The sequence below is a fragment of the Quercus suber genome, unplaced genomic scaffold (genome assembly GCF_002906115.3).
Source record: "Quercus suber isolate HL8 unplaced genomic scaffold, Cork oak 2.0 scaffold_59, whole genome shotgun sequence".
NCBI classification, from domain to species: domain Eukaryota; kingdom Viridiplantae; phylum Streptophyta; class Magnoliopsida; order Fagales; family Fagaceae; genus Quercus; species Quercus suber.
In genome coordinates, this window is record NW_027069524.1 from 1 (window position 1) to 21,485 (window position 21,485).

Below are 21,485 nucleotides of genomic sequence, written 5' to 3' on the forward strand. Positions count from 1 at the left end.
AGAGAGAGAGAGGAGTTTCATTCATTTTATAAATTTTCATTTCATTCAATAGAGAGAGAGAGAGAGAGAGAGGAGAGAGAGAGAGAGAGACTAAGAGATTGAGAGAGAGTCAGAGAGAAAAAGAGAGAGAAAATGAAATACCTTGAGGGAGGGAGCACTGGAGTAGCCGAGCAGGAGGCCTAAAGGCTAAGGCCGGCGCCGCTGAGGCAGACTCGGTGACAGTGGCAACGTCGCGACGACCGACGAGTGATCTCCGACGTCGACGAGGCGAGCGACGAGCGAGGACGATCTAGACTTCCGATCTCCAACGACAATCTGGACTGGATCCGATCTCCAGCGGCGTTGCTCTTGCTCTGAGGGTCTGAGGCATAACGGCATTGCTATCTTTAGGTAATAGGTTTGCTTTAGGTTAGGCCTTTAGAAGTTTAGTGATTTCTTTTTCTTTGATAAATCCTTTAGTGATGGATTGATATAGAAGTGATTTGCTCTGTTACCTATATTGGAGTTTGGTTCTTGTATTTTTTTTTTTTTTTTTTTTGGGAGAATCTGTGGGTAAGGTTTGCTACCTCTATAATTTAGTGGGCTTGCCGTGGGCTTGTTGTGGACTTGTGGCTCTATTACTCTTTTCTTTTCTTTTCTTTTTTTTTTTTTTTTTTTTCAGATTTAGTTCAAATTTTTTTTGGGCTTTTTTTTTTTTTTTGCTTGAAACTTGAAAGTAGAGCAACTAAGCAAATAAATTTCTGTTTTTTTTTTTTTTTTTTTTAATTTGAGGGTGTTCCTAATTAGGGTGTTTCTAATTTATTATATAATTTTTTTTTTTTTCAGGTCAGGGTGTTCCTCGAAACACCCTAAGCTGTGTGTAGCATTGTTATTGATTTCGTTCCGTTCTGGCCGGAATTTTTCGTACTGGTATGCAAACCAGTACCGGAATACCCCATGTTCCACCTCGGGTCAAATTTCGGGCCATTCTGGGTCATTTCGGTCAATTCTGGCCAATTTCGGCAGAGATGCAAATTTCAGCCGGTACTGGATTTGGCCTATTATTAAATAAATAAATAAAAAAGAAGAAGAGTAAAGGTCCAATGGTTGCTGGTAGTTCTTGGGAGTTCTTTTGATGATGAATTTGATCATTCTCTCATGGATGATGATGAAGAGGAGTAAATCTTGTATTTTTTTATATTTAGTTATTGACTTGTAAATCTTCTTATTGTGTGATGTTAAATTGATGTTATATTGATGTTTAAGACTTAAGAGTTAAGACTAAATGATTTGTATTATTTGATATTTAGTTATTTATTTATTAGAATTGACAATTTTATGTTCAACAAGAATATATATAAATTATTTTTTAAGAACCCCGAAACACCCTGAAACGGTACGCCGAAATCAGCCGGTACCGAAATATTCCATTTCACTAGACAAACCGAAACAGGGTCCGAAACGGTATTAATAACAATGGTGTGTAGCGTCGCCTCTGTATGCTAGGAATATAGCCAAGGATATACTTTGGATGGAGAACTCTCCTCCACCAGCTTGGGAAGCACTGTACTCTGATTTCTTATCTCTTCATTAAATGAAAGTTGAGTTTGTTTAAAAAATAAATAAAAAACTTAGTTGATTTTGATTGGTCCTTGAAATGAGTTATTAAAATCAAATAAAATATCAATCCTAATTGATTAATTTGAAAAATTGTCAATGTCATGCATTTAATGAAAGATCTTACAAGATAATTGTAAAATTTTTATTATCATATTTAATTATTTTTAAAAAATTAATAATTAAATTAATAATTTGGAAGACCCAATCATAATTGGAATCATCCTCATCCAGGAGAGAGTCCATCTTGATTAAAAACCTTTGATTATCCCTTAAAGAAGTTCATTTTTTTTATTATTAAAAAAATCTGAATGAAATTAGAGTCGGTGCAAAAAGAAATATTGGAAAATTGGGGTCAAAGTGTCACTTTAACCAGCCGCAAAGCACCGAGTGTTACTGTTAGATTGTCACTCAAATTTCCCACCTCAAAAAATCCTCATATGCCCAATTTTTCTCGTGTTGTTTTTCTTAGAATTTAAGGATAAATATATAATTTTATCATCTGAAAATGTGATTCTCCAAAATCCTAAAACTCAAATAAATAAATAAAGAACCTCACCACATTTGACTTTCTTCTCCTTTCAACATCTGATAATAATTTCATTGTCTATGTAAAGTTGAATTTATTCAACTATTTGTTGGCTTTATTCCGTACCAAATTTACTTGTAATTCAGCATTTAAAAATCCTGTATTTATGTAGGAATAATGTAAGGGTTATGTGTAAGAAAGTGTGAAGAATTGATCAAGTGTGTACATCAAGTGGCAACTCGCAACTGACTCACGAGTGGTGACTTGCCAGAATCTAGCACATATGTGGAGCATGCAGGAAGTTGAAGGGTTAGAACAGCTAGATCACTATAGGACAAATAGTACAGTAAGAACTTTCTATTAACTGGCGATTGAAACTCACGACTTATCCCAGCCGCAAAGTGACTTGACAGTACACCTAGTTTTGTTGAAAACTGACTTTTCACATTTTATCTCATACCCTACTATAAATATTCTTATACCTACAAAGTGTAGAGTGCTTTTAGAGATAATTTTGAGAAAAAAATAAGATTAATTCATCCACAATCTTATACATTTGATTCTCCAAATTCCTCTACTCTTACCCCTTCCGTTGTCATACCCTTGAGAGGATCTTAAGCCAAATCCTTACCTCACCGAATTCATAGCAGTGAGAAGGTTCTTGGTGTTTGGGAAGCAGTTCAAGAGAGAACCAATTCACATTGGTTGATGTAATGGGCTAATTGTGGGATCCGGTAAGCTAAAGAAGACACGGTTAGGCATAACCTTATTGGAGCAAGAAACTTCGAGGGATTAGGTGCATCGAGAAGATTAGGCTTAGAGGGTCTACTGCTATTCATGTACCCCAACTGATTTTCTAGTGGATCATTTACCGCTTGGAAGGTGGCGAAGAGGTTTTTCGTCAAGTTCTTCGGTTTCCTCTTTGATAACACATGCCAGTGTTATCTTGTATTTGTTTCTTTCTATCCCTTACTCTTTGCTTTTAATTACTACTAAGTTGTGATTAAAATATGGCTTAGAGTAGTTTGCATATTTGGGTATTGCTTATATTTCATATTCCGCACATACATTGATTGAATATAAGATTGTATTGGATATTTTGTATTTGGAGGTCTAAACATTCACAAGTGTTTTACACACTAGGTGAACTTTCAATTGGTATCAGAGCGGGTAAACTTTGATGGATTTCTATATTCTTAGTGTGATCCTTAACCCTTAGGATGAATAGGTCTCAATCCCTCGATGCACCTCCCTTCTTTGATGGGAGAAATTACACATTTTGAAAAATGCGCATGCGTGCATTTTTGTGCTCCATTGGTAAGAGTGTGTGGGATGTTGTAGAAGTTGGTTGGACAAGGCCGGAGGCTGCCAAATCTACTTGGGATAAGGTAGCTCTCGCAATGACTAATGCTAATAGCAAAGCACTTAATGCTATATTTTGTGGTGTCTCACCGAATGAATTTCACAAGATTTCTTACGTGTCAATTACCAAGGAGTCATGGCAAATTTTGGAGACCACCTATGAAGGCACCAAGAAGGTGAAGGATACCAAGCTTCAAATGCTTACTACTCGGTTTGAAGAATTGAAGATGAATCATTTGACTCATTCTATAGAAAGTTGAATGAAGTGGTAATCAGAAAATTGAACTTGGGTGAGAAGACGGAAGACTCCAAAGTAGTAAGAAAGATTCTTAGATCATTGCCGGAGAGCTTCTGAGCCAAGGTGACTGCCATTGAGGAAAGCGAGGATCTTGATGAGATAAAGGTCCAAGAACTTATTGGCTCTCTTCAAACATATGAGCTCTCTTTACCATCTCAAAGGAAGAGCAAATCTCTTGCTCTTAAGACGATCAATGAGAGAATTGAAGCTCAAGATTCCTCGGATGAGGACAAGGTTGAAAAAGATGTGGCATTCCTTGCAAAGAACTTTCGTAAGTTCTTGAAATTCAAAAAGGATGGGAAGTCCTTTTAGAAAGGAAAATTCTCCAATTTCAAGAAAGACAAGAAGGAATTCAAAAGGAAGGATTCCATAGACTCTTCTCCTTCTCCAACAGTCACTTGTTATGAGTGCAACAGGCATGGTCATGTGAAGAAAGAATGCCCCACGTATTTAAAGGCAAAGGATAGAGCTCTTGCTACAACCCTTAGTGATTTGGATAGCTTAAACTCCGACTCTAAAGAAAGGTGTGATGGGGAAGAAAACTACTCTGCTTTTATGACCATTGCACCCGTAGATTCTTTAGAAGATTTAAGTAATCTAGTGGAAGAGCTTGATGAGCATACCGAAGTGGAATCTATTGGTGTTGGAGATGAATCCGATGATGATGAAGAAAAATGCATTTATGAAGGAACAAATAGATTGCAAGAATCCTACAGTGCACTTCTTGAAAAGTGTGAAGAATATGCAAGAGTGGATAAGGTAGCCATTAAAAAGATGAAGAAAGCTAAAGATGATTATAAAAGCATCCTTGTGCATTACAAAGAGACCAGGTGTGAAGTTGAAAGGTTAAATGAAGAACTAAACAACACTGTTCCAAGATAAAGTTTCTTGAGCCTGAAGTTGTTCAAGAAAATGCTAAAGTGGAGCATGTTGCTTCCAAGAAACTTGATAAAGTGCTTGCCTATCAAAAGCCCTATTCGGATAGAAGTGGCTTAGGGAACATCAGAGAAAGTAGCTCAAGCTCTAAAGTGTCTAAGGAAATGAAGTTTGTCAAGGCTAAAGAACCATCAACTCCTCTTGTTGATAAGTTAAAATTTGAAAAGAAGCCAAATGTGGTGAATCAAAAGGTTTTGACAAAGTCTCCAAATCAAATTGTGGCTATACCCAAGGCAAAAGGAAAGTCTCTTCCTAAGGCACAAAAAGGTCCACAAACATAACACTATTGCCATCATTGTGGAATTTGCGGGCACACTAAGCCAAATTGCTACAAGCTCCAAGCATTGAAGAATGTGGACCTTCAAAAGCCAAGAAGACAAGGAAAAGGCAATGGGAAACCCAAACAACCAAAAAGGCGAGAAGAAGAACCCGTTATGAGTGATGTGATGAAGATGATTGATACCGTCACCTCATGTTTGGCCAACTTCACCTTAAGGTTTGAGAATCATGGCTCAAGTACCCAATCCTCAAAGGATAAACGCACATGCCATGTGGGTGAAGAAGGGTACTCATGCATAAGCATTATAACATGTTCATGCATTAATTCTTTCTATATAATGTGACATTGTTGGTTGTTTGCTTATTTCATATTCTAGCATGTTTTTATTGTTTTTATTGTTTTTTTTTATCATTCTTTGCTTATTTATGTCAAAAATCCAAAAGCACATAAAAGGTATAAAGTCCAAAAAGTTTGATCGGCAATGTTGTGTATTGTCACATGCATGTTTAGCCTTGTACCTCCATACTAATGGCTTTGTGCATTAATGATCTTAGCTTGTTCTCTATGAACTTGTATCTTTGTGGTAAACATCTTGACATCACATCTATGTGATTGTTTAAATAGATCTTCAAACTTGTGATGAATGATTAGTCAATAGTTTTGTTGATCTTAAGACATGCGTAGACTTATGCCTATATCTCTTCCCACTTATTTTTTTGCTTAAAAGCGCAACAAATGTCAAATCTCAAAAAGAGATAATGAGCTGAAAAATTCATTGCACAAACTAGTATTTGACTAGGAAAAAGGGAAAGCGACATGTATTGAAATGTATGGTGCCAAAAGCCAAAGTCTTACTCATCAAATTGAAATATCAAAAATTTTAGGCATCGATCTCAAAAAGAGATGTAAAGATCGAAATGGTCAAAAGAAAAGATGCCAAATGAAAAGCTTCTATCTCAATGTAATCAAGTTGTCGACGCTCGGCCTCGATCGGAGCGAAAAATTGCCGTTGTCGGGCCTTCGTTCGACCACCTGCAGTGGTGACGCCCCCACGCGCACAGGGCCCATGGAAGGCCCTTCTTAGTTATTGTGCGGTTGTTCACATGGAGTTTTGGGTGCTCTCTTTCTCGGTGGAGGAGGGTATTTGTCTACCTTTGGAGGTGTGTCTGGAATCTTGGCCAAATTTTAACGGAATTACCAAAGATAAGTGAAGTCGCCACCAATCATCAGGTTTTTCTAAGGTGTGATTGGTCACCTATTTTTAATTGATTTTATTACCAATCCTAGACTAAGAAAAAGGGCATTTTTCCTAATCTAACATGGATGAAAAAAAAAAAAAATCTTGATTCTTAGGTCCAGAATACGTGTAGGGAAGATGTTCGGCGCCCCACAACGCCTGTCCAAGGACAATCCTTTGTTTTGATAAAACCTTAATTTTCAAAAATTGGCAGTAAAAACATGATTTTGGTATTGGCTTTCGTGGCTTTGCATGCATGGTGTGCTTTGAGGTTTGGCTTTTGAATAGGTGTGGTCCCAATCTATGTTTTCCTAAGGCATTCGAGCAATGTACCAGATTTCCATGGCGAAAATTCGACAACATGTCACCTTACTTTCACGGTGGAAATTAGGCATCGCTTTGCCTTAGGTAATATGGACTATGACAATCACACTAGAAAGGGCGAGCAAGTATATATATACATACATCATGCACAATGCAATCACACAAACCAAGAAAGTAAATGCCTACATCTCTAGAGCATGGCCCAAAATATAGGCACAGGAAAGTAAATAGGAGTCATCATACTCTAGAGATGAGGACGAATGGTACATGGATATATCTAATACAACCCATCTAAAAGAGAAAGGAGGGAGGGAGGAAGGGGGCTTTAAAAAGGTACTTAACCAAATGGGAGAGGCTAGACCCTTAAATCTCCCAAACATAGATGTTTTTCTTATATCTACATGCTTGCATCTTCGCCCTTTTTGCTTGCACCTAGGAGACTGTGCTCTAGCTCCATTTGTCCTCACTCCATATGTGTACACGCAAAGGCAAAAACTAGAAACCAGCAAACAAGAATTGGAAGGAAAAGATGCAAGGAGCATATGAAAGAGGCATAAAGCAGATAAGCATGGTAGTCATGGCAAGCAAAGAAACAAGAAAGAAAGCAAACAAACAAGAAGACAAACAAGCAAGAAAGCAAACAATAGGTGGTATCCGCGAGGGACAAATGTAGGTTTGGATCAAATGTCCATAACTTCATCGTGTTGAAGCATGGGTGACACACTAGCAAGCAAGACTCATGCATGAACACGTAAAGAAGCATGTAAAGAAGCATGTAAAGATGCATAGAAAGCCAACAGGTGGCATAAACAAGCATGGTAAGCATATCATCGCACGTAGCAGAAAGGGGGAAAAGTATGCACGAGGCAACCAACATCATGGTGATGCATCCTAAATGGTTACATCCAAACAAGGCCTCATGGGTGTCGGATGTAACCACACAACCACAAACCCGCTAAGGGCATCAAGCATGGCATAGCCTAGAACTAGAGAGGCTAACACAAGCATAAAGTATAGAAGCAAGCAAGCATAGACATGCAAATAGGGGTGATCCAAACCCTTTTATGTGGGCCTTGGTGTATGGATTATGACAAAGACCATAAGGTCTAGATCAGGTCCTAACCATTAGGCCAAAACACAAGAAAGAAAGACAAAGTAACAAAAGGGCTATAATAGCACATGGCATGACAAACATGACCTAGGTCTAGGCACACAACATGGCATAGAGCACGCAAGCACATAGATACTGGTATAATGCATGTAGAGAACATCGATCTAAGCATGTAAACACACTGATCTACACATATAAGCATGGAAATATGCATGTAGGCATGTAGAAGCCTAGCACATAGACATGGAAGAACATGGATCCAAGCATATAAGCATGTGAAGACAAGGATCTAACTATATAGCATGGAAATAAACACATAGATACATAGATCCAAGCAAGGCATAGCCAAGAACATCATACAAGCATGTAAGCATGTAACCCTAACATCATCCTAGAACAAAAGAGGAACAAAGCACAGGAAAACATGGCATATAGCATAAGCATGTAGATCTAAACATATAAGCATGTAAGGATGTAGATCTAAGCAAGAAAAATGGCATAAGGCATGAAAAATGGCATAAGGCATAAAAAGAAAGGAGATTTAGGCTAGAAGCACAAATAAAGCAAGCAACATACTAAAGAAAGCAATAAATCACGTTATTCAAGCAAAAAGAACAAGATAAATGCTAGGAAAATATTTAAAAATTTAGGGGTGTGGATAGTAGCTAAAAAGTTACATCCACACCCCTAAACCCCAAATCCAAGGTGTAGAACCAAGGAGAGGAAGATGGAGGGTATGAACACTACCTTGTATTTTTGGTGAAGAGATCAATAGGCTTTGATGTGTTTTTTGTGTCTTTTTCGTGTTTGGAAGAGAGAAAAGCTTAAAATTCATCCAGGCAAAGAGCAGAGAGCCCATGATTCTTTTTTTTTCTTTTTTTTTTTGAAGGGTGCTTGGGGCCATTTATAGCCTCGACACAATTTTCAAGGCGGTGGCCTTTGTAGGGTTGCCAGCAACCCTTCAAAGGCCACCACCTTCAAAAGGTCATAGAAGAGGTTGATCTTGGCACCCTTGGAAAGATCTTGACCTCCTGTTTTTGAAAATTTATGGAATTTGAAAATCCAATAGTCGGATCAAAAGTTATGGCTCTCAGAATTTAGCGGTGCATCGATTGGTGCATTAACTCATTTTTCATGATATCTTGGCCGTTCTAACTCCGATTTGACCCATAAATAGTCATTGGAATGAGAATTTGATAATATTTGCAATGGAGTTGGTCTTAACCCATTCTAACGGCTGGATCAAAATTAGGGTTTCTAGGGCCCATCGGGAGTCAACTCCTAGTTCAACTTGGTTAAACTTAGTCAAAATTACCAAAAATCTCCGAGAAGCTCGGGTTTGATGTAAAACTATGAAAGGTGTTGTTTTGTGAGGGTTTTGACCTAGTTTGACCTTGGTTAACGCAGGGTTGATTAGGGGCATTTTGGTAATTTTGGCTAAAAAAAAGGCACTTTAAGCACTTTGCTGTCCGAATGGGTTGTGCCACACCATTATATATTTTCTCACAACCCCATGGAGAGAAAATAATATTTTTTGGATTTTTTCAAGGTCCAACACGCAAATCAAGGGCGGACAAAATACAGTATCAACACAAGTTTATATGGGAGGTCATATATGTTCATTTCTATAATTGAGATAGGTCACTCTTCTTAGTGCTAATCAAGTTTGTTATCGTTCTTTGTGCTCTGCTTTTGTGGTATTTGCTACTATGTTTTGTAGATGGCTCCATGAAAAACTGTTGCTCAACGTGGTGATAAGAGAAGGCGCCATAACAACAACCTATTTTGCTCCCCTCAACACTTTGAGAGATATTCTCATCAATTCGAAACAGCTCCAATCATTCATAAGAGACATGTGAACCTTATTGATCTTAAGGATTCCTTCATTCCTAGCTATTTTGAAGGACGAGGCTAGGATAAACTCCTTGGTGAACTCCCTAGAGTCTGTGAACCTTTGATTAGAGAGTTCTATGCAAATGCATCACTCAAAGAGGATTACATAGAATGCTAGGTTAGAGGACGTGCATTCACTCTTGACATGGAGGACATTGATGCTATACTTGGACTTGAAGAACAAGATTATTGAAGGGTTCATTCCGTTCAACTCCGCATTGGTGGCTATAGGGAAGGAAGATGCCTCAACACAACCTCTTTTCCTCCAGATTTGAGATGCCTCGCCTATATTATGATGTTCAACTTGTATCCAGTAAGGAAGTTGTCAACCATCAACAATGCTAGAGCCATATTCCTCATGGATCTTCATGAGAAACTCTACATTGACGTTGGTGCACACTTGTACAACATCATTACCGAAGCCACAAAGACAACCGCAAGGTCAAAGCTTGTTGTCCCTAGTCTTATAATGAGGATTCTTCATGAAAATGGTATGGAGACTCCACAAAACATAAGCCTAATGACACCATCTCTTTCCATCAACACTCAAACAATCCTAAGAAATAGGATTCGAATTCCTAGAGATGAACAAGCTGAAAGCCTGAAGAAGCACCTCCTACTGATACAGAGACTGAAGCGGAAGGACAACATCCTTCCCCAAGATGTAGCGATGGTTGAGGTAGGAGCAGAGCATCATTGTCTTCATCAGCTCTTCCCGATGCTTTTCAGATCATACTTCAGAGGATTGATGGCCTTCAGGATGTAGCAACTGAGCACTCCAATAGCCTTGCAACTATCTAGGACCAAATCAACTTGTTGCCAGCCAAATTTGACAACTTTACTCACCAGCCTTAGCCCTTTAGCCATTCCAATCAAAAAGGGGGAATAGTATTAGGTAGCTCTTGAAGGGGAGCTTATCTTGAGGGGGAGAACATAGCATTGGTTTTCATAGCACTTACGGTTTTTACCGTTTTTATGGTTTTCATAGCAACTTAATTTAGTACTCTATTGGTTTTAGTACTTGTTTTTAAAGGATATTTTGTGTTATGGATACTTGGATGTTTTAGCTATTTTGACTATGCTTTTATGTACCTTTGCTAAATGTAGCTTAGTACTTTTAGTTAATGTTTTGCATTTTCTATAGCACTTTTGTGCCCTTGTTAGATCTTGTATCCTTGATGTAATTGCTTTAGTGTTCTTGCATTGGTTGAGTGTTGGACATGCAAATGATACTTTGCATTGAGCTTATTTGCTTGCATAACCAGATGTTCATTCATCATGTGAATGTTCATTGTAATCACTATTTATAGTGATTGTTACTTGTATGGTCAAGTTATGCTTCATTGTCATATTCATACTTGCTTGATCATATTGTGCTTACCCCAAATGCATTCTAAGTTTTCCGCTTACAATGAACTTAATGAGTGCATTTTGTGATTTTGTTTTTAGGAGACTTGTTCGTATGGTTCAAGAACTTCACTGATCTAGAATTAGGTGTGAGTGAGTTTTGGCAACTGTTCCCAACTCACATTTTTAAGTCTAGAGTCTATTTTAGGGTTTTGTTACTAAATAGCCAAAAGGGGAGACTGTAAAGTTGAATTTATTCAACTATGTGTTGGTTTTATTCCGCGCCCAAATTGCTTGTAATTCAAGATTTAGAAATCCTGTATTTAGGTGGGAATAATGTAAGGGTTGTGTGTGAGAGAGTGTGAAGAATTGATCAAGTGTGTGCATCAAGAGGCAACTTGTGACTAGATCTCGCAACTGACTCACGAGTGGTGACTTGCCAAAATCTAGCACACGTGTGGAGCATGCAGAAAGTTGAAAGGTCAGGACAGCTAGATCACTACAGGACAAAAAGTAAGGTCTGGCCTTTCTATTAACTGGTGACTAGAACTTGCAACTTATCCCAGTCGCAAAGTGACTCGCCAGTACACCCTGTTTTGTTGAAAACTGATTTTTCACATTCCATCTCATACCCTACTACAAATACCCTTATACCCACGAAATGTAGAGTGCCCCTAGAGAGAATTGTGAAAGAGAAACTCAAGAGAAAAACAAGATTGATTCATCCACAATCTTATATATTTGATACTTCAAATTCCTTCACTCTCACCCTCTCCATTGTCATACCCTTGAGAGGATCTTAAACCAAATCCTGACCTCACCAAATTCATAGTAGTGAGAAGGTTCTTGGTGTTTGGGAAGCAATTCAAGAGAGAACCAATTCATATTGGTTGATGCAATGGGCTAATTGCGAGATCTGGTAAGCTAAAGAAGACACGGTTAGGCGTAACCTTATTGGAGCAAGAAGCTTGGAGGGCTTAGGTGCATTGGGTAGATTAAGCTTAGAAGGTTTATTGCTATTCATGTATCCCAACTGATTTTCTAGTGGATCATTTACCGTTTGGAAGGCAGCAGAGAGTTTTTTCTCTGAGTTCTTCGATTTCCTCTTCTATAACACATGCCGGTGTTATCTTGTGCTTGCTTCTCTCTATCCCTTAATCTTTACCTTTAATTACTACTAAGTTATGATTAAAATATGGCTTAGAGTAGTTCACATATTTGGGTATTGCTTATATTTGATATTCCACGCATACATTGTTTGAATATAAGCTTGTATTGGATATTTTATATTTGGGAGTCTAAACATTCATAAGTGTTTTACACACTAAGTAAGCTCTCAGTCTACAACCCTCCAAGCATGCGGAATTCCTAGACTCCAAAACCTCATTTTTCAAGCCCTCAAGGCCTTATTTCATCAATGATGATCATCACACCAACCCATATAAATACAATCATGTGGATCAAACCCTTGCTACCTAGGTATCCATTGTCAGCACATCAACATCTACACAGATCCGCAGCAATTATAGCACATGTGCCCCATACCAACTTAGGAAGGAGACTCATAAATCACAATTTCCACTAGAGAACGCATTGATCATTGGAGACTCAAATTTCTTTCTACATGCAATGAGTTTTGTAGCCTGAAATTTAGTTAATAATGAAATTAAATTAAATATTTAATGGTTCTTAGATAATTGCCCATCATGTGTGTAGATAATTCATCTCTTATAATATTAGTTATTAAATGATCATCTCACGAGTTAAACATTAATTTTTTTTCCTGCTGATGCCAACTTATCATGAATATAATCATGCATCATATATAATATATTAAGGGTTTTTAGTCTGAGATTTAATGCAAATAACCATCATTATCATTATAACTTGTGCATGTATCATTTAGAGAGGCCAATACTTTTAGGTGAGACACATGGCATTATGACATTCACGCAGGATATTAGGGTTTCACCATGTAGTCACAACTCACAAGTTAATTAAATAATCAAGAATCTCACGCAGGAAATCATGTTCATGCATAATTAAATTTAAAAATCCATTTTTGTTTGTGGGGTCAAAACCAACATTCTTTCATTCTTGATATGACTTTGAGTTTTGGTCATGATTTGTTAATCTATCAAACCTTTATTGCCAATTGAATTCCTCTTTTTGTTATTCTGCTGACTGTGATTTCTTTAATGGGTGATGAACAAGGGAATGTAAATATTATTCGTTTCTTTCACTAGTATTTTATGTTTTTGTGAGAATTTACCTAAATGAAACCTAGGTAATTTTTTAGACCCCCAATTTTAATTATTGTTTAATGTCCCAAATGTACATGATTAAACAATTGAACTAAGCATTTATACCAACAATTGCATGGATAACCATATCAAACATAATAAATGAGCAATAAAAAATAAATAAAGAGAAGAAAAACCCAAGATAACATTGGATGTGTTTTCAAGGAGAAAAATCCAAAAAAGGGGCAAAAATACCTCTCCGTAGCAGCCGCCAAAATGATCCACTAAATATAGATAATTGCAGTACAAATTGACTCACACAACCTTACAAGTAGTGCTACAAACATGTACTCAAGCCCTCCAATCTCCTTTTCGCAAGTGACTATGTCAAGTCATTTCTCTGGCAAACTCCAGTGGTTCCCAAAACTACAATACACTCAAGGATAGTGGTAATTGTGATTGAGATATATGGCTCATGCAAAAATGGGTACAATTTTCTGAATTCTCAAGTGGATGCTTAGGTAAAATATTTGGGAAATATATGGTGGGAATGGGACGGTACAATAGAGGATCTAAATAACCGTTTTTCCACAGGTTCCATGCAATCCATAGGTGTGAATGTCCTATGAGTGTCTCCCAAATTTGATCCTCAATTGATTTTTAACAGCAATCACGTGCGTATTTCATGTGTGCCAAATTCCCTTGAATGTCCTATGAAGATGCAGTTCCAACAGTACATCAGACTTCTAAATCTAACCCAATTACAAAAATAGCCCACAAATACAAGAAAATAAGTATGAGTTACAATTAAATTTGACATGGGATAAAGCCAACACAAATTACAACTTAATATTATGTATGATAAATTGTTATCGACCACAACACAAATTCCGAGTTACTAATCTTTGGATCGGACGGAGTGGGTATCTAATGTCTTCTCACCTTATCACTTAGCATCCAAGTTTAGATTGAGGAACCTAGATTAGTGTTTGTCCATATATTCACTTCTATTTTTGAGATAGTAATTACTAACTAGAAAACAAAATCCTGTATTTTGATTTCTCTTATTGCAAATAAGAAATAATGTTTTGTAGTTTTCATTTTTTATATTAGTTTTTAAGGGCTTATGTTTGCATTTTGATACACCTACCTCAATACAACATGAACATGACCTGCTAACAAAAATTGTGGCGTTATCATTCATTAGGGTGCAATATTTCCATATAATTTGGTCCTCCAACCAGATTAGGCATCTAAGCCAACGCCGGAACCTAAGCCAAACCAATCCACTCCAAAAGGCCCTCCTAATAAGCTATTAGAGGGTATAGCTAGCATAGTGTTGTTTAAGGCTTTAGCACCCACAGTGTAAGCTAGCCCCAAAAGTCTAGTAACCACACCCAGGAAAATGAGAGAAGTCTAAACGAAATTAATTAAGCCATTCTAAGTTCTAAGTCGTGATTGATTAGGCACACTAGCCGATAGTGCGTGGGAGCAGGGGCAGAAGGAGGAGGGCTATGGGGGCCATAGCCTCCATTGACTTTTCAAAAATCCTCCATCTTGTATTTTTGGTAAAAAATTAATAATAATTTTGGATATAAATTTCAATAATGGTCCCTTAGATTTTTACTAAAAACATTATAGTTGATTGATGCATTTTTTATTTTCTAATTACTCTTATGTCATAGATAACTCATTAAATTAAAGTGTATTTAATGTATACCATACATAATTTATTATGTAATATTTTTATTAAATTGACTTATATACTTTTAGATAAGTCAAGACTTACTTTTTGCTTTTTGGCAATGATGTAAACAATTATTTGATATATGTTTACGTAACAAAATATCATATGTTAAATCAAAATTACAAACATTATATGTATAAGCAATAAATAAATATTATATGTGTGTGTGTGTGTTGGATTTAATTGTTTTTATCTGTGTTATCATTTTCATTCTGTTCAAGCTGGAACAGTCGAAATTTCTCGTACCGGTGTGCAAATTGGAATGGTAATACTCTCTATTTCACCTCATATTAGATTTTTCCCAATTTCAGTTTGTTTTAGCTGTTCTAGTCAATTTCAGCCAGTATTGGCTAAAATGCCTTTTCTGCTTGGTACGAATTTTGGCCTTCCTGAACATTAATGCAGCGTTTTTTTACAGGTCACAACTCACAAACAATCCTTCTAATTCTTTGATTTCTGTCTCACTCTAGCACAGAGGAGGTTATAAATAAATAAATAAATAAATAAGAAGAAAAAGAAGAATAAGAGAAGAGAGCACTGTGAGTCTCACGGTCTGAATGAGGAAGGAGACTGAAAGTATGAATTTTGAGAGAGTAAATGAGTAAAGAAAATGGGCTGTGCACAAAACCGAAAAACCGGTCGAACCGTATCCAAAATTTTGGTTTGATTTCAGTGTGATTTGGTTTTGATTTTCATTTCATACAAAACAAAATTTTCGATTTCAATTTCAGGTTCAAAAAATAAAAGTCCGAACCAAAATGAAACCGACCGATATGTATTAAATATTACTATGTACAAAATATTTCAAGAAGATCACCTCTAGTTTAGTGGAAAGATACGCATGTGACAACACTTAGCCCAGGTTTGAATCATGATAATAACATTTTTTTTTAAAAAAAAAAAAAAAAAAAAAAAAAAAAAAAAAAAAAAAAAAAAAAAAAAAAAAACCCAAACCTTACTTTCTACACTTCTCACTTCAACTAGCTCATTCTTTTCTTTTCTTCTTTGAGTTCCATGGCTATGCCTCTCTCTTGTCTCTTCTTCTCTCTATCACGCTACTCCTCACCACCTCTCCACGCCTCCATTGTTCTTGCTTTTCTCCACCTTCCTCTTCATCACCTCTCTCTCTCTCTCTCTTAGGGTATATATGTTCTTTTGAATCTCTACTTCTCTTTTTTGTTAAAGTTCTTCATCAACTCTCTCATGGGTATGTTCTTTTGTGTTAAATTATGAGTTCTTTAATTTAGTTTGTTTTTTATGTTGATTGTTTACTGAAAAAGTGAAAAAAAAAATGTTCAAAAATCCCAAAAATGTTTAACCCAAAAAAAAAAAATGCATAATCTTCTAGATTTTGCGTATAAGTTTCTTGTGTTTGCTTGAAGCTTGGTGTATGGGTGCTGAGAAAGTGTGGGAAAGCAAAGGGAAATAGGTTTTTTCTTATTTTGGTATGTAAATTTGCTTCTCTCTTTTCTTTTGGTGCTTTTGTTTCTCACATCCTAAATAGCGAAACCCAATTGAACAGAACTGAAACTGAATGCAATTGGTTAGTTCGGCATCCCTTCCTTACCAGTCAATTTCGGTGCCCAATATGTTAAAATTAAAATTCTTGCTTCGGTGCAAAAACTGCCTTCAACAGCAAACGACCCGAACCGATTACACCCCTAAAAGAAAAAATACAAAGAGAGTAGGTGAGATGAGAATATGGTCTTTCACATGTGTAGGATCTGGGAAATGACATAAATTTGCTAATAGGAACCTTCATGGAAGATTCCTTGTTTTCAATTACCCAAAATGGTAGTTGTATTTACAAAAACAACCATAAAGAAATATTATTTTACTAACAGTTTCATTTTATTTGAGCTTTTTTTTTTTAACTATATATATTATTTTATAGTATAATAGTAATAATACACACGAATTTATATTAAATTTTTTTTTTTTTTAATGAGAAGTAGAAAAGTCCCCATCTGAGCCTTAAGCCCAAGAAGTAACTGGACCACGAGGAACGAATTGGGCATGGCCTGTGTATTAGAAGGAAGGCCTAGAGGGCAATAAGCTATGGAAGAAGGGGAGCTAGATCATCCCAAGTATTATGATAAAGGAAAGCGACACGAGAAAGCAGTTCCCATGGAAAAGGTAAAAAGCTAGCCTACCCAAGGCATGGTGCACAAATGATCCAGGTATGGCTTCCAGAAGAAGCCTGGAACCACAGGAAACTTCTAAAACATACAAGAAGATTGAAGATTTTTACCTCCGCATTAATGGGGGGGTTCTTGCCTAACCCTTGCAGCATTGAATGCATATAAGATAGCCTGAATAGTACAAACACCCCCCAAAAGTCAAAGCTCCAGGAGAGCTCTGAAGTTCATAAGGAGACTTAACGACAACCTAGCCCACCTCCACAAAGAGAAGGGTTTGCTATCAATACAAAAGGTCTGTCCTACTCTAATTGGGATAGGGAGGTGGAAAGGTTGAGGGAGCAAATGGCGTTGCTGCAGAGGAACGTAGAGAGGGACAAAGAGTTGCTACGCCATAAAGACAAGGAGCTTTATCATCGGAGAGGACCAAGTCCGACACCTAATCACTCCCAAGGAGATGAGTGTGTGGTGGACGATAGGAATAGGAAGAGAGACAGGAGATCACCCCATCCCCATGAGGAATGAGAGCAGTCTCCTTATTGGGAAAGGACAATCTCTCCACCTCACCACAAAGGCAAAAGGGAAGAGCAAGATAGGGAAAAGCTCAAAAGACCAATTCCTCAACGCTCGACAATCCCTCATTCTTGAGTCCCTACGATGCCACAAGTTTCTAGTGATGATGCCATGAGTAAGGCTCTGCATCAAATATCTCAGTCCCCATTCTCAGGAGATATTAAGAAAAAATATCTACCGCAAGGATTTACAAGGTCAACTTTCCTATTTATGATGGCAAAATAGATCTCATGGAACATGTCTATCAATATAACCAAAGTATGGCCATATATTCTAAAAATGAAGCTCTGATGTGTAAAATATTCCCTTCTAGCCTAGGGCCAATAGCTATGAGATGGTTTGATGGGTTGGAAAAAGGGGCTATTCGAGGATATGACGAGCTAACCAGAGCGATCAGGGTGAGATTTATGACGTGCAGTAGAACCTTGAAGCCTTTTGCCTCACTCCTTACAATGGCAATGAAGGAAGGGGAAACCCTCAAAGCTTATTCAGATCGCTATTGGGAATTATACAACAAGATTGAGGGAGATAATTGAGGAACTGTGGCTAGTGCTTTTAAGGTGGGACTCCACATTGATTCTGACTTGAGGGCTTCACTAGCCCTAAAACCAGTCATGGATATGAATAAATTGATGGAGTGGGTAAAGGAGTATAAGAGATTAGAAAATGACCAATTGCAAGATAAGGCTAAAGCTAAAGCACCCATCACGGAGAAGAAAGAGGTTAAGACAAATCAAGCTTCTTGACCTTGAAGGGACTTTTTCCCTCAGGCTCAGAAGATGAGGCCAGAAATGGTAGCTTATTGTACAAAGAACCTGTATACCAGATTGTGGAAAAAATAAAGAACAACCCATACTTCTGCTGGCCAAACAAGATGAGTAGGGATGTTATGAGACGAAACCAAAGCCTTTATTGCTCATATCACTGGGATCGGGGGCAAACAACTGAGGTTTTCTGAACCCTAAAGGGCAACTTGCACCAACTCAGAAAGGCAGGTTATTTAGGAGAATACTTGGTATGGGAAGACTCTCGCCCGCAAGACCTAAAAGGGGCTACCACCTCAAGAACTTCAACACCAGCTCAGGAGCTCATAGGGGTAATACATATAGCTAGGAAGCGGGTGGAGACTATGAAAACTCCACTTAGGGTATTGACCGTAAACTCAACTTCTGACACGAAATTGGAGCGCCCCGCACCCAAAAAGAGACGTTGGGAAGACGAAAGCATTGGCTTTGTGGAAAAAGACCTCAAGGTTATTGTTCAACCCTATGAAGATGCACTGATAGTTATGTTGGAAAAATACATGTTTGTATCGCATACAAAACATACACAGGGGAAAATTAACATATCTACTTTATTCACAATAGATAACATGTACTATGTATATTTCAGAATATAAGAACAAGAAAGTGTACCTTAGTGCAGTGAAATTCAAAACCAAATATTAGAAGTACTTGGAAACACCCTTAATCTTCACTCCAATACCACTTGTCCCCAAGAAGTGTGGTCTCTCATTCAGTTTATATGTATGTGTTCAAGGAAGAATAAGAGAGTGTCCAACACTCATATACAAACCATTTCATTCACTTACAAAATTATGTATGTTCCTCTCCTTATAACTGATTATCTAATCGGACTAGCCTTTTGGGCCATTCTAATTGGGTTTTAGTATGTGGCTTGGAGTAGGACCAAAAGGGAACAAATAAGATACTAGCTCTAATGGGCCTTGGGTTTTTTGTCAACTCTTGACTAGTCCAAAGTTACCATTAATTATATTTAATACCACTATATAAATATAATTGCACTCTAGGCCTTACTAATAAATTATATTCCAAGACTTTATTATACATGCAACTTCTTCATAAAATATTCATAGTAACACAAAGTCATAAATATAAACTGACACTTTGAAGATTACTACATCTTAATCCTTAAGTACCTGGTTTAATCCTTCAAGTTATTCATCATATATTTATGAAATTCAATTCATAAATATATATTTTAGTAACTCCTTACTAAACTGGTTAGGCCTAACACTCTAAATAACTGAACCCATTAAACTTATCTTAAAGGAATATTTTATATCTCTATTAAAAGATTATGAATTCTATCTTGAAAATATATGTTCCATCAACACTAAATGTGGCTGCCCAACATACTGAGGTTTTGATCGTGACTTTAGATCTCACTCTTAATATATCAAAGCAACCTATACTTTATGATCAGGTTCATTATTCTCTCAGGATTAAGAGTTGATGTAAATAGAATCGTGAGATTTATTATTCATTTAACAGTCGTTAGGAGAATAATAAATCTCACAGTAGTCCAGTTCAATATGTCTTAACTCTTAAAACATATCAACATATCAACTAGAAGTCTCAACTTCCATGATCAAAACAAATCATCTTAGTTGATATGTTATAGTCTTTGCAGATAAAATGCCCAATTTCATCACCTACTACAAACTAAAATTCTGAGTTTACAAAAAATTTGTGACTTATATTTTCTGTGACTAAATCACATACTATACCTCTTATGGACTATATGACAATGTCCAAATATTCATGTTACCATTAGTTTAGATAATAATAAAACAACTTTATTAATTATAACATTAAGTCATACATAATGTCATACATAGTATCATACAATAAGATTTAAGGGAACTAATCCTAACAATCTCCCACTTGCCTTGAAGACTATTGTGCACTAATTTAACTCTCATTCCCTCTAAATGTAACTTAAAAGTCCTTTGGGGCAAGGCTTTGGTAAAGGGATCTGCTAGATTATTTGCACTATCTATCTTTGCTACTACTACATCTCCTCGAGCAACAATGTCTCGAATGATGTGGTACTTTATTTGAATGTGCTTTCCTTTCTTGTGATTCCTTGGATCTTTAGATTGTGCAACTGCTCCACTATTGTCACAAAACAATGTGATAGGCTCACAACACCAAGATCAAAAAGGTATTTCTTAAGCCAAACAACTTTCTTTGCCGATTCACAAGCAGCAACATATTCAGCTTTCATGGTGGAGCCCGCAATACAAGATTGCTTAACACTCTTCCAACTTATGGCTCCACCTCCCAAGGTAAATACACAACCTGAAGTGGACTTTCTGAAATCAATATCTAATTGAAAATCTAAATTTATATAACCAATGGGAATCAAATCCTCACACCGATAAACAAACATATAATCTCTTGTTCTTCGTAGATACTTGAAAATATGCTTTACAGCTTGCCAATGTTTTGGTTCTAGATTTTATTGATATCGGTTTGACCATTCCAACTGAATAACAGATATCTGGTCAAGTACAAAGCATGACATACATGAGACTTCCCACTGCAGAAGCATAAGGAACTTGTCTCATCATATTTTCTTCCTCATGAGTCTTAGGCCTTTGGTCATCAAACAGAGGAACTCCATATCTAAAAGTGAACGGTTTTAGACCCCTTAAAACAACCAGATTGGTTAGCCTAGATTAATTAGCCAAGTTGTTACTTAGTCAAATTATGCAATTCTAGATTAAAGCAATCAAATAATTATATCAAAATAATAAAGCAGCGGAAAATAAATGAACACAAGATATGATGACCCAGGAAACTACACGGTAAAAACCTGGGGAGGATTTGACCTAGCTATCCTCAAGGTAAACTTGAATCCACTATGCGAAAGAATCGAAGTTCATACAGAAGGACTACAAGCTCCCCGCTTGACTTCCTAATGCTACCCACCAGTAGAACTTACTGACACGACCACGTGCAAGCTCCGAATCCACGGACTCCTTCTTTCTTGGATTCTTCAATCAGCTACAAGCACCCTCGCTTGATTATCTTTAAGCTTCAATGGTAGCAACCAAGTTGATCAT